The 13,696-nt window shown below is 44.3% G+C and overlaps 1 protein-coding gene across 1 annotated transcript in view; it reads right to left on the bottom strand.

The window, feature by feature from the left end:
- ELK3 (ETS transcription factor ELK3) overlaps positions 1-13,351 on the bottom strand; it is a 39,241-nt gene extending 25,890 nt beyond the window's left edge. Inside the window, exon 1 of the mRNA XM_084279139.1 lies at positions 12,814-13,351. The gene's annotated coding sequence lies outside the window, so the exon portion shown is untranslated. The remainder of the gene's footprint in view (positions 1-12,813) is intronic.
- Between the last annotated feature and the right edge of the window lie 345 nt (positions 13,352-13,696).

Raw genomic sequence — 13,696 nt, forward strand, 5'->3', positions numbered from 1 at the left:
CACCTAGTGACATTTATCTATGGTAGAGAATGAGACAACCTATGTAAGAAACATATATTCTGTGTTGTGGAAAGCCTAATCAAAATTCATATAGATAAGGGTCAATTTATTTTTTCATCCAATAACTTCAACACATGTAGGTTTACCATCTTACCATTTAAAAATAAATAAATCTATACAATGCATTTGAAAGTCAAAGATATTTTCTATGACATGGAACAAAATTTGCTAGGTTGCCCTGACCTAAATAGCTTAGTGATCAGTTCCACTATTGTTAATGCAAATAATCACCAGCATAGCCAGAAGGACTTAGACTTGGAAATATTACGTTAGACAGCAAAAGGGTGTTTCTGAAAGCCCATTTCTCAGGCAGCTGTGACAGGTAACCACACTAACACCCTGGGCATTACCAATTTACATTCCTTCAAATGTGCCCACCCCACCCCCAAGTCTACCAACCGCATGATCGGCATGATACAACGTAATCTCCACACATCGAAGTTTAAGTTGAGGACTGATGCAGGAAGGAAGCATCTCAGAATATGTATTCTCATAATACTGCACCTATTCATTTCAACCAAATTAGGGCACTAATGGAAGCGCCTAAACTTGGAGCGGTGGCAAAGTTCACACCATAAGCTCTCACTGAAGAGAACAACAGAAAAAGGACAGAGCCATCCACAGGGCAGAGCATCCCATCTGAGAGATGTTCTTCTTTGGAAAGGGATGCCCAAACTTGTCACTTAGGTTAGGGACCCAAAAGTCAAACACTGGCTCTCCCCTTAGCACCTGGAGACTGACTTCTACCAGCCGCATTACGAAATCAAGTCACACTAGAAATGTTAAAGACATACAAATACATCTGCTGATGAGCTGTATTACCTTTTTTTTTTTGACCAAGACACTACATATGAAATTCCATATGACAAAATGCGGAATAAAGTTTAAAAAAGAGTATCTAACCTGCTGGACAAAATAAAACTAATAAGCAAGGTATCTTAAGTCCAGGCAATAGAAAAACCGTGAGTCTCAGAGGCAAAGCTAGCTAAATAAAATGCTCAGTGTCAGAAAGATTTATGACATGAACAGTGAGATGCTTTGTGGGGCATTAAGTTTTGTAGGACTCTTGCACAGGAAAGGCTAGGAGAAAGAGGCAGAAAGCTGGAAGGCAGCTCTGAAGCATTCAGGGCCTCAGCAGAGGTCCTTAGCTTCCATACAGCTATGTTACAGCTGTGTTCTTCCCTTCCATTCTCCCATGTCCTCCAGGTTTCCTAACCTGGATTCTTTTTCTCCACTCATGTTGGCCTCCCCACAGCCCTTCTAAAATAAAGATACACAGTGCTGATCATAGATAAAATGAACATGAACAAGTTCTTAAGGCTAAAATGAGGAATCCCTCCAGGCATCAGGATCAAAACCAGTCCCTCTTTGCTTTAGGGGGTCCGCAGAGGAACATCTGGGACTCTGAGCTATAAACCAGGTCGTGGGACTCAGGGCAGCAGAGGGACAGCAAAGCGGGACAGACTGGCTGGGGAGCCCAGAGGCTGAAAAAAATCACCTGGAGATCAATTAAAACAGGAAGACATAAAAGGTGTTAGCTGGCATTACGCACTGTAGGCAGGCACAGAGAGAGGGTGATCAGACACGTACATGAAAAGGATTAAGAGGCAGAGTCAGGGCAGGGAAATTAATTTCCCTTATTGTGTGTGAAGAAACCGCCGATTCCGAGGCAGCTGCGAGATCCAGCTCCTTCTCGCACGCCCCACCACAGCAGGCACACACCTCCACTCACATTTCCCTTACAGGCACACAGCCTTTCTCTCTACAGACGCCTTCCTCCTCCCCCCGGGCTCCAACCACACCCCCACCCCTACCCCCCGCTTTCTGACTACTCTGGAAAACGTGTGTATATTTTTTGTACGTCTGTTTACTGCTTTTGTATCCTAACTCTGGGCAGCAGCACGTTTCTCTGAGCAGCCTGACGCAGGGCATTGTTAGCTTCTCATTCACGTTAGCATTCGGCTTCCTTTAGTTCTGCAGGTTGCAGCCAGGAAACTGGAAAATGGGCCACAGGAAACCTGGCCTCCTACATCTGTCCCAGTTTGTAACAGCAGCTCTGGTTTTATTTTTCTAAGTGTCTCAGGTTCATTTTAACCCTTGAGATGGCTACTGCAATAACACGTGAAAGAAAATGACTGGTTTGTCTCTTTTTCCTTTTGAACTGAGCTTTTTGCTAAACCATGCTCGTTTTCAGGTGTATTAATACCTACAAACAGTTACATGAATTTTGGAATTGTTGGAAATTACCAAAACAAGTCCATTCCATAGTGCCAAACACCAAAGAGGATATTTAGAGGAAAAAAAAAAAAAACACGGGATAAGGCAGTCCCCAGCTGTTTCAGCTATAGACATTTTTAACACAGATCTAAAGTGAATGTCTGCATGGAAAGTTGAACCGCTTACAAATCCTCTAGGCCAATTTTTCTCACTTACACTTCAGTTTCTATTTAAAAAATTTGAAGGACACTTGTTCCATGTTTGATTACAGAAGCAAAAAGGTCTTGATCAAGAAAAGGAACTTTTTTAGAAAAATTTTTTTTAAAAAATGGTCATGGTCAGTCGTAACATTTTCCACTGAAAATTCATCTATATAACAACCAGTGTATCATGAGAGGTTAAAGACAACTGCCAAATCTGCCCAAATGTTTCCTCTGAAACATCTCAAAGAACAAGGCAAAAGTCTGAGTCAGTCCTCACACTTTATTTCTCAACAGAGATGCTTCAAGGGTGATAAATAGGATGTGGTTGGTGAAAAGTCAGTGATTCTGCCAGAAAGGAGGAAAAACAAATATCAATTTGTTTACTCAGAACGTTTTCAAATACTCATCAAAAGAGATCTTACAGCTAATTTAATTGGCCTTGAAAAAATAAGCTCACAGCAAAGTGTGCAAATATACCTGCTTTAACTCGATGCAGAATTTTCTCTGTTCAAGGTAATAAATCAAACTAATGGTGCAATCCCTACCCAGGGCACTTTGGGGAACTGACTGTGTGTATGATAAAGAACGCTGGTAATTTTTCCACATCCAGCAACCAGGACATTTCCTGCCAGAGCATCCTCCGAGTTCTTCCATTGTGTTGAAACTGCAAAAACTTTCTAAACCAGGACTTCCTCCTATTATATTTTAGAGGCGTCTTTCTGGGAAATGCAGATTCGGGGAGGGGGGTGGAAGGGGGGGGGGGGGGGGGGGGGGGAGAGGAAGAAAAAAAAATTAAATTAATTCCTGCAGCACCACCCAGTGGAAACATTAGAAAAAAGTTAGAGAGTGCCCCTGCTCACAAGTTCCAATTTGCTGCAAAGCTGCAGTAATACTGCCACACAAACCCAGACTGGTTTCACGAGCTGCCAAAAAAGAGGGTTTTGCTGGCCAGAAGAGAGTCACATGAGGTATGCCTCCTCTGTCACTCCTGCATAATAGTCCTCTCTTTACATTCTAATTTAAAAGATTATTTGCAGTAATAATTTACAAGGTCTCCTTCTCAAGCAAGAATACCCACTGTTCTGGCCCAGCACATTTAACAAAAATAAACACACTCCTGTGGTTAAGAGCAACACAAAAAAGAGACAGCGGCAAGATCTAGCAAAATATTACAGGACAACATCAAGTTCCAGTGCAGAAAAGAAAGCACTCTCACACACGTCCAGTGACGCTTCCAGAAGGTGTATTTGGTGACACTGGCAATTCTTTTCAACCGAGGCAAAAGGAAAGCTGAGGCAGATGTCCAAAGGAAGAAAGTTCTGCAACCTCCAAATTAATGCAACAAAGGACTGGTTGCCTGCCAAGCAGAGGTGTGATGACACCGCCTATAACACACCAGTGTTTGCAGAATCTCCATGAGCACGCCGTTCAAGAGACAGTTTTAATCTGGCCGGAGTAAAAGCCCTTAGCAGGAGGGAATATGGATAGTTGCCTCCCCGTGAAAGGCTTAAAAACAAAAAAATAACCTGCTCAACAATTTCTGAAGCTAGCTGTAAACAAAACTGCATAAATCCATAATGGCTCCAACCATCCACCTTGGGCCAGACGTAAAAAGAAGGCAGGACTCCTCGCACCGCGCTCTGTCGGCTCATGTGGCGCACATCTGTGGCACGCTGGCAAAACGCTGCGCTGCAATCCCAGGGACTTCTGCTATCAAAGCCAGCCCTGTATGCCTATTTTTCCCATATGACTTTCTCTTACATTTTTTGTCAGCATCAGTAGGACACGGGTCGTGGATTATTTGATTGTCCTGTATAAAATTTCTGATAGCCCCTTTGGTAAATTCAGAGTGAATATACATGAAAACAAACAGACAAAATAACTACAGAGGGCAGAGGATTCAGGCTGCAGGAACAGTGGCTATTCTAAAAGTTAATTTAACATATTAAACAATCACTCCCAAATGTAAATGCTTTTTCCTTATCTGTACTCCCTCCTCGTTATTAAAATTTCCAATTTTGTGACAGCTGACTGAATGCTTTGTAACTCGGGCGAGTGGCTCTAATGTTGCCTGCAACACACTTCACATTAAGCTTTTTAAACTAACCTTCCCCTCTCCACTGACGTTTCCTAGACCAGAAGCTTAGACAAACAAACAGATCTTTTCAATACTGTGGGCAGAGAGGAACCTGACCGAAAGGACAGGAAACACAGTCCCCAGAGTCCGGTTCAGGCAAATCGCGGTGGCTGGCAATCTCCACGAGACCTGAAGCACACACACACAGCAAGACCATCACTGGTTACACTGGCAGTCAGAGCTCGCCTGCTGTGCACACTGAATTTTCAGAACTTGCTGGGTTAGCAAAACAAGCTATTAAACTATTAAATAACATATACAGGCTTACCTGTATATGCTCATGTTGCCAGGGGAGCCAGTCATAGCGCTACACTGACAATGGTGTAACACAAATCAGCAGATGATAACCTCCTACTTGGAGGATTTCTTCCCAAAATGTTAGCACTATTGTAATAGCTCTTCCAGCACAAGCCAGGGTCTAATTTCCTTAGTCATAAAAAACGAGCAACTAGTCACAGAGCCAGTCAAGGTCAGTTTTTTCACTTTAAAATGCTGTTATTCCTATGTGCAATGGTCTCCTAATAAAAACCTAAATTAAGAATCATCCTTATATGTCAAAATCTCAAAAATCTCCTATTCTGCTCCTTTTTCAGTGCTAATCAAAGTCCTGATATGCATGTTTATCACACACTAAGCTAAACTGAAAGCCAATTAAAAGATTATTATCTTCTGACATTATTCACTTGTCTACCACACCAACAAGAACCTGAAATGTCACACCTACACACTTCCCCTAGCATTGTTCATTAAACACTGGAATACCCCATTTCAGCCAACAGATCTGGCTGTCGCTCTCTTGTACTCTCTGTGTACTGTCTACTTAAACTAATTCCCATGGCTGCTACGAACTGTGAGGGAGAGACAAATGGGACACTCTTTGGATGATTGCAGCAAACGTGGCTGTATCCAATGTGCCTGGATTGCCTAGGTCTAGAACTGACACCAATATACCAACCGGTTTGTTACTGTCTCTGCTGCCCAGGATACATAACAGCCACTATATTGATTTGTAGGCTGAACTCTCCCTAAGATCCCACAGCTAAATAAAACATAAAGACTAAAGACTCTGTCCCCTCTCCTCAACTTGGCTGAGCTCACACAGCCACTTTACCCTCTTCCCAAAGAATCAATCCATCCAGCCTTGACAGCGCCCTGTTTTGGAAGCGCTGGCATCGCAGGGCTCCAGCACTGAAGCCGCAGCACTGGAGGAGTTGCTGTACCAGCCCTACTCCAAGCTCCCAGCTTCCTTAACTAACCACACACGCCAGTTGCTCTGAGTCTGCTCTGAGTCACCAGACTTCACAGAGGTCTATATCAGGAATCTAAACCCACATTCCCATCTCAGCTCTATTAGTATGGCATGGAAGAAATTATCTGAAGGTAGTCAACTTTCTTCAGATTTCACTAACAGAGCTGCAACAGGAATTGGTTCTTACTTTCTAAATGCTTTTTAAAGATTGTTTCTTCTCACAAATTACCGTTAATTGCTGGGAAGAGATAATAGTCACATTTGAGTCTATAGACTTTTTGTGCTGTACTGTGACTTGATACAACAGAGGCCATTCAACATTACCACAATATAAACATTTAAAAACAATAACACTCATTAGCATCCTTCTCAAAAAGCTTAAACTGAAAGACAGCTGATCAATTTCCTTGATATCAAAAAGACAGATGAAGAAACATACAGACACACAGTAAAGAGATGCTGTCACCACATTAGAGACAAATGGATGCATAACAGAAACCTGGTTTCCAGATGACCTGTCAGCTGTTGTGCAAAATGAGGATGGGAGACTTATGGGAGGACATGTGTTTAAAAACCTTCAGACTCTTTATCTAAAATTTGTAATCCAAGTCTATTCTTTTTTGTACAACTACAAAAGAGTATTTTACACAAACTTATCTGATTGTTCACTAACATTTTCAAAGGAAGACCTATCTTGGAAAATTGTATTAACAGCACTTAATACTTAGTTAGGTTAGTGCTTAGAAAGCTTTCACCAATTTTGAATGATTAGTAAGAAACACAATAAATACAGCCAAATAATTAATTAGGTAATGTAACAACAGCTAAAACTAAAAAAAAGTATGTAAGATATAAAAGTTTTTCACTCATAGGAGCCACAAGATAAAAAAATTATATACTTTAAAGCTGAAGAAACTAAGACGGGTTGTTTGCATGAGAAACAAAACACATTATCATGTGGTGATCAGTATATACAAAAATTATTCAAGCTCTATTTTAAAATCTTCAAATCCTGAGTAGTAAATTGACAAGTAGAAATTGAAATGCCTCTCTGAAGTGGGTCTGGGGGAAGGCATAGAATGGGCAGTATCCTTCACCCACTCAGTACATCCTGACACTGCACAACATAAGGCAAAGCTATGGAAGACTGGAAGGACGCTTGCAGGGAGCAAGCAAGAGCTACTCCAATGTCTTATTTACATTCAAGGCCTAAGCTAGCATTTAAATGTTTGCAACATGCAGACAGTGCATTAGCAGAAGTGCTGACACAGTCAAAAATAAATACATGCCTAAGTGCTTCAAAAGATCAAAACAAACCAAGTTTGTGGCTTCCTACAGAAATTCTTCTCCTGAAGACCCTGAACTGTATCTAACTGCTCAGATGTAGGCAGAGCACATGGTACAGTCTTTAGAAGCCTTTCTTTACACAGATGATTGATATTTATTTTAAAACTCTATAGGAGTCACCATACAGGTGAGCAGTTTTCAACACGTGGCCTGTGCACGCAGGAGTCAATGTATTCCTCTGAAGCAGAGGCTAGAGTAGCACAGTACCGCTCCAGTAAGGGTCAACTGCAACAGCAGCATCTGCACAACTGCTCTAAAATAATGACAGACCCACAGACACAAAAAGGACAAACCCCACGGCTCTAGTCAGTGCTTGAACAAGCAAGCCAAAATCAGACACAGTGTTGGCAACTGAAACTTCACAGGAGTAAAAAAAGTACAGCATTCAGCTTATGGCATGGCCAAAAATTGGCCTCTGATGTTCTTAACTACAATATAACTTGAAAACAATTACTTAAATATTTAGTTATTCAGTACACTGTGAGATAATGACCATGAATTACACTGATTAAGCAGATTGACAATACCAGGGTAGCTTTTGGTACTGCAAAAACTACCACGGTGTTGATACAAAATTAAAAATGCAGAGTGACTTTATGGTTATTAACTGGCACTGAATTAGCTGGCAGGTAGTGCCTCAGTGATATTTCCATCTCAATGCATAGGGCAGGTATTTTCTTTAGTTTTTGCTTTCAGAAAAGCAGCAAGCCTCCTTCACAGATCCTTTGAAATAAACTCTGCTCTTCACAGCAAACCCTTCAGAATTTGAATTCTGATATAAATACCGGCATCTAAAACCACAAGGAGTTAAACAAAGTTTTAAGCACTAAGATGTGTTTTCTCCTTGTGAAGTGCATAGATAAGAGGCACTCTGTGCTTCATCTGCTTTTTTTTCCATACATGCAGCCTGGCATTTTGCAGTGTGGTGAGCTGGACTTCCTGTACCTACACCTTGACATTCTCCTCAAAATCATGAGTAACTCCTTAATCATTCATTATTCATCAAAATACTTCGACATGAGAACAGACATATTCAGTCTTTTAAGAGCTCTCAACAGCCTCCAGAATATTAGTTGATTCATTTAACAAGCCACAGACAAAGTAAACATCTGCCTAATGATTCGGAGCCTGTGAGATTCCCTATTGTGGGAAACGCAGAGGAGAAAGCCATGGTGAATCAACCCGAGGATACACAGTGCAACATGATTTCAAAGGCCGGTGAGTGACAGCGGGTTGCATGAACCATCGGGTGTGGTTGCACAGAGATCCCCAGCAGCTCACAACCAACAGCACTCCCTGCAACAGGCTGACACTGTCCTGTCCTCGGTGTCACGGCCCCCAGACGGACTCACGCAGCAGCATCCAGGCGTGCTGCACATTGGAGCCACCAGAAGAAAACCACAGACTGATAAGTAGTCTGAATTGCACACACCAGTCCAACCTGCCATATCCTTCTGGGAAGTATTACCTCATTTATCAGCTGCTTGCTATCTTAGATTATTTAGCACTGTCGCAGAGAACCACTCACGGAGATAACTCTAACTACAGGAGCATACGAATTTTATATGATGTCACCAAGATAAAGCAGCTAAAGTAACTCCTAAATACATGCATCCCAAATAACTGCACGCTGGTTCTCCCAGCCTTATCTCGCTCTCCCTTATCTTTAGTAGGCAAATGACTTTTTATTTCTGTGTTTCTTTCCTTGGGTTGTTTTTTTTTTTTTTTTCTGAAGCAACACGTTGCCACGGGATTGTGTTCCCAAGGCAAAGATTCCCTTACAGCTAACGGACCGCAGTGTCCCTACTTATCACATACACCTACCTTCCTCCACGTAAACATACGAGCCCCGAGCAAGCAACAAGCTCCGTGCATCTTGGTGAACCTGCAGGAACCCCTTTCCTTCTGTGCTAAGTCCTCCAGAACAGATTTTTTTTAAACTAAGGTAGACTTCAGCTTCGGTTATACGAAGTCACCTGAGCAGTTACACCTTCCCATAAGAATCTCCCTGTCGTGACACATCCTGAAGCTGGCCTCCATCGCAAGAGGGGCACTACAACAAAAAGGTTAAGTACAGTGACAGGGTGTTACAACAAAAAGTGTATGTAACCAGACTTCATGCACAGTAAAGGGGGAATACCTCAGCCTTTGGAGCAAGACCCTTGATTTGCTTTCATGATTCAAATTTAATGAAGTAACATTAAGTAAGGGGAGCAAAGAACTGCTCTGAATCAGTCACCAGTGAGAGCTGCTAGCAAATAAACCAAAATACATTTCTGCACAGGAAAGCATCACAAACACAGTTACAAGGAAGGCTGTAGCGGGGTTTCTCTCCAATTGTGTTGCTTGTTTCAGCTCTTGCATCTAGGTGGAGTTGGTGGTATCAGGAAGGATATAAGCCCGTAGTTTTGTTTTCCTTTTTAGGAACAACGCAAGGAGGTGATTTGGAAAATCAAGATATAAGCAATTCAGATATCTCATCCCTCAGCAGATAATGTATATTATTCTCATACACTTTTTTTTTTTATTTTCTAAGTTAAAACAGGTAAAGAATAAAATCATACTTACAGTGAAAACACCTTTACGACATTTTTATCATTTGAATGGGACCCATCATGTACTGTTTGACATTTGGAGTTTCTTTCCTTTTCCAAACAGAACCATTGGATTTTTAACAAATCTGTGCATTGCTTCTCATTCCCTCTTTCAAATACACAGAACACACAACCAGTACACTACTACTACATCGGTTGGTCTGTGAGGAAATCAAGATGTTTTTACTTCTGCTGAGTGACTAAAATATATGAAATTTATATAGTGCAGATATAGACCATATACATATGTATGAATATGTGTGCTTCACCTACACCGATTCAGCAGATGGCACACTGAAATTCTAGCAATAGTTAATGCAGTAAGTGGACAATTCAACGTCCGTATGTCAAGGAGAGAAAGTAAGAGCCAGGGAATGCTCTTCACCAAGAGTTTTGCTGTCGCACACCACACTAACTTTTCCATAACATATTCAACAGACATTTCAACAACATGCTCAGTAATGCATCCTTCTCTGTAATATTTAGAATTTTACAGAATAAATAAAACTCTAAAACTGGAAAAAAACAGCTCTGAGTACCTGATGACTGCATTTGATTAAAACAGAGATTAGGCATTTTCTGGTTTACATACTGTTCTAAAAATTCTTCTCTGCCCAAGTAGGAAATCAAGAGGCATCTGTGTCTGGAGATTGTGTCACTAATCCACTAATAAAAAGTCCTCTGTAAAGTGATGTTAATGAGGAACTTTTCTGTGCAGCTTGGACATAGGAAGTACAGGAAACACTGAAGATCCTCAAAGGTAAACACGTGGTATACTGCAATTAGTTCTCCATCCAAATACTACTTTTTTTTGCACAGTATTTGCTAGTTTAATGCTATCACATGATAATTCAACTAAGTACCTAAGTGTTATTTCCTATTACGTGCAATTTTATTCACTCCTTTTTGATGTTTCTTCAACTTAGAACCCACTTGCAATAAAGAGTCCATTTTCTTTGTTTGCTCCACGCGTTTTTTTTTTTTAGAGTTGTTAACTTCAAATTTAAAGATCAAAATTAAATTAAAGATCACGACAAAAAAAATCTTTCTGATTCTGAAGACAGGCATTTCTCCTGACTGCTATTAAAATAAATCATCAAAAAATAATTACACAAACCACCGAGTCAAAAGTGATATGTATGAAATCACTTGAAAATTAGATGTGTGAAGCACCAATACAGGGAGGTTATGAGAGTGAATACACTTTTCCAACATGCCCATCACATCAGTATCCTGGCACCAGAGTCTTTTAATCACGCCATTTCATACAACTGTCACAGATGGACTGAACATTCTTATAACACAGCCTTCTGCAGACCCCGTTTCTGCATTTCACCCTACAAAACTATCTATGCACACATTCCCTTTAATCCGAAATAATCAAAAAGTCTGTATGAGCAAAACGCTATCTGAACCACGACCTTCTGCTTGAAATTAAATGAAACCATTGACTTTCGGAGTCCTCATGATCAAAAAGATGCTGCATTGTATAAACTTGTCTTAGCACTACACCCCTAAGTAAATAAAGATGTAACTTGTCTCCCTTTCAACTGCAATGTTAGAAAGGCTGACAGGGCTTCACAAAACCCTCCTGTGTTAGGGAACGGAAACTCCTAATGAGATTAGTTGGTGTGTGTGCAGACATTACTTAGCCATGACTAAATGGGCTCTCTTCCTGCAGCCAGTGGAAAATTCAGGGAACTTTTTCCCCCTGCAGCATCAGAGTCCCTCTAACCTTCAGCAAAGCCAGATCCAAAAACAACTCTCCATTTTCTCTCCCTTTCCCTCTCTCTTTTTTTTTTCTTTTTTTTTTTTTCCTCCTTTGCCTTACAAACATTTTTAGTGTTTTTTTCGGTTGGTCGTGGAAACTATCCACTTTGGCCAAGGGGTCTTGCTGGGGCTGGGGCTGGCTAAGGAAAGCAGAGAGGGAAGGGAAGGGGGGGGGAGGAGGAGGGCCAGGGAGAACGCAGAAGACTACAAAGGAAACTGTAAAAAAAAAGGAGCAAATATATAAACCTGAGAGGGAGAAAACCACAGAGTTTCTTTGTGAGCAGCAGTGACTCATTTTCAAGATGTTGTCTGCTGCCAGTTTCAAACCGGAAGCGCATGGCAATTAGTCTTGCTGTTTCCAGACAAGCCAGAAACTCTCCCGACACTTTTTTCTTTTTTTTTTTTTTTAAAGCCCCTTCTGCAGTTTCTACAGGAGCCTTCCCTCCCCCCCGCCTCCCCTTCCTCTCTCTCCCCCCACCCCCCCTTCCCCACCTCTTTCGGCCCCGTCCGGCCTCGCAGCGGCGCGGGGGACCCCGCAGCGCCCACCGCCGCCGTGACAGTCACCCGGGCGGCCCCCAAACACCCTTATCATGATGTTGTTCGTACGGGGCAGGCCCGCAGCCTGCAGAGAAGCGGGATACGACCCAGCGCCGCGGAGGGGGCTGCGGGGTGGCGAGGGGTCCCGAGGCTCCCCCCCTCACCAAGCCCCGACCCGCTGCGCCCTGTCAGGCAGCGCCCCCCTCCCGGCCTTGCCTCCCCTCACACCCCGGCCCCTTCTCCCGAGACCGCCCGCCCCGCACACGCTCCGTCACCTCACGTACACCAGCTCCCGGGGGCCGGCGAGGCAGCCCTCGACCGACGTGGGGGGCCCCTGAGGCGGTGAGAGAGCCCCCCCCACCCCCCCCGCCCCTCTCCAGCGCCCGGCGCCCTCCAACCGCCTCTCCCGAACCGCCATCCCCTGCCCTTGCTACCGCCGCGCTGGCCGGGCCGGGCCCCGGAGCAGGACCCCCGAGCCCCCCTGTCCTGTGTGGGGCTCCGAACCCCCGCAACCCGCGCTGCCCGCTCCCCCGGCGCTCCTCACCTCCCTCCCGCCGTCTGCCCCACCGTATCCCCCGTGCTGCCCCACCAACGAGGGGGGCGCAGCAGCCACCGGCCCCCCCCCACCTCCTTTCCCCTCCCCGAAACCCCCCGAAACTTTGCAGGAGTCGGGGCAGGCGCAGCAGCACTTGTACCTACCCAGAGCCTGAGGGACTTTTCCGCTCTCTCCTGGTAGTTTAGAGTGAGCCGGGTAAAATCCCCCGGTTCTTCATGCTGACAGTCTTCTACAGACGCTCTGTTGCTCTTGTAATGAGATCCTGATTTTTTTCCCCCTTTTTTTCCTTTCTTTTTTTTTTTTTTCCCTTCGGCCGGGGTGTGTGTGTGTATATGTGTGTGTGTGTGTGTGTGCGTGTGCCTGTGTGAGAGAGCGAGCAGGAAGTCAGAGCAGTCAGACAGAGAGCCGGCTCACTTCCTTTCCTGCATTATTCCCCAGGCGGTTTGCAGTCTGTGTAAACAGGCTTTTCCTCCCCTCTCCCCTCGCTCTGGCCACTGATGTGCGGCATGGCTGTAATATAAGACACACACATAGTAAAGCGGGTAACGGTAACTCCACAGCCGCGCAGGGAGCTCCGCCGGCTCCCCCGACCTCCACCTCTTCCTGTGCTACACCCCTGGGGAGGAGCTTCCCGCCGGCCCAGCGCTTGGCCCACCGGCGGCACCCGGCTACCAGCCGCCTGAAGTGGCTTGGCAAAGCCCGCCCGCTGTTCCCCGGGTGGCTGCTGAGAGATGCTTATGAAGAGCTTACGAGAGGCGATTTGCCCTCCCGGACCATCGTGAGGGGACCTTGATGAAGCACTGGCCCTGGGAGGGGTGGCTGCCCTTCTCCCACCCAGCTGGGGGGTGCAGGTCGCGTCAGAGCGAAGTGTTGGGCGCCTTTGCTTTGGGTCAGCGGAGATGGAGGGGTTGGTTGGTGGTGTGTGGTAGCTTGTTGGATGCGCTGGTTGCCTTCCTGAGTGGGACTGCAGCTAGACAGCAAAATGCAGCAGTGGTGTGACCCCACACAACCGCGCCAACGGAGGGA

This window comes from Gallinula chloropus (genome assembly GCF_964237585.1).
Source record: "Gallinula chloropus genome assembly, chromosome: 1".
Lineage (NCBI taxonomy): Eukaryota > Metazoa > Chordata > Aves > Gruiformes > Rallidae > Gallinula > Gallinula chloropus.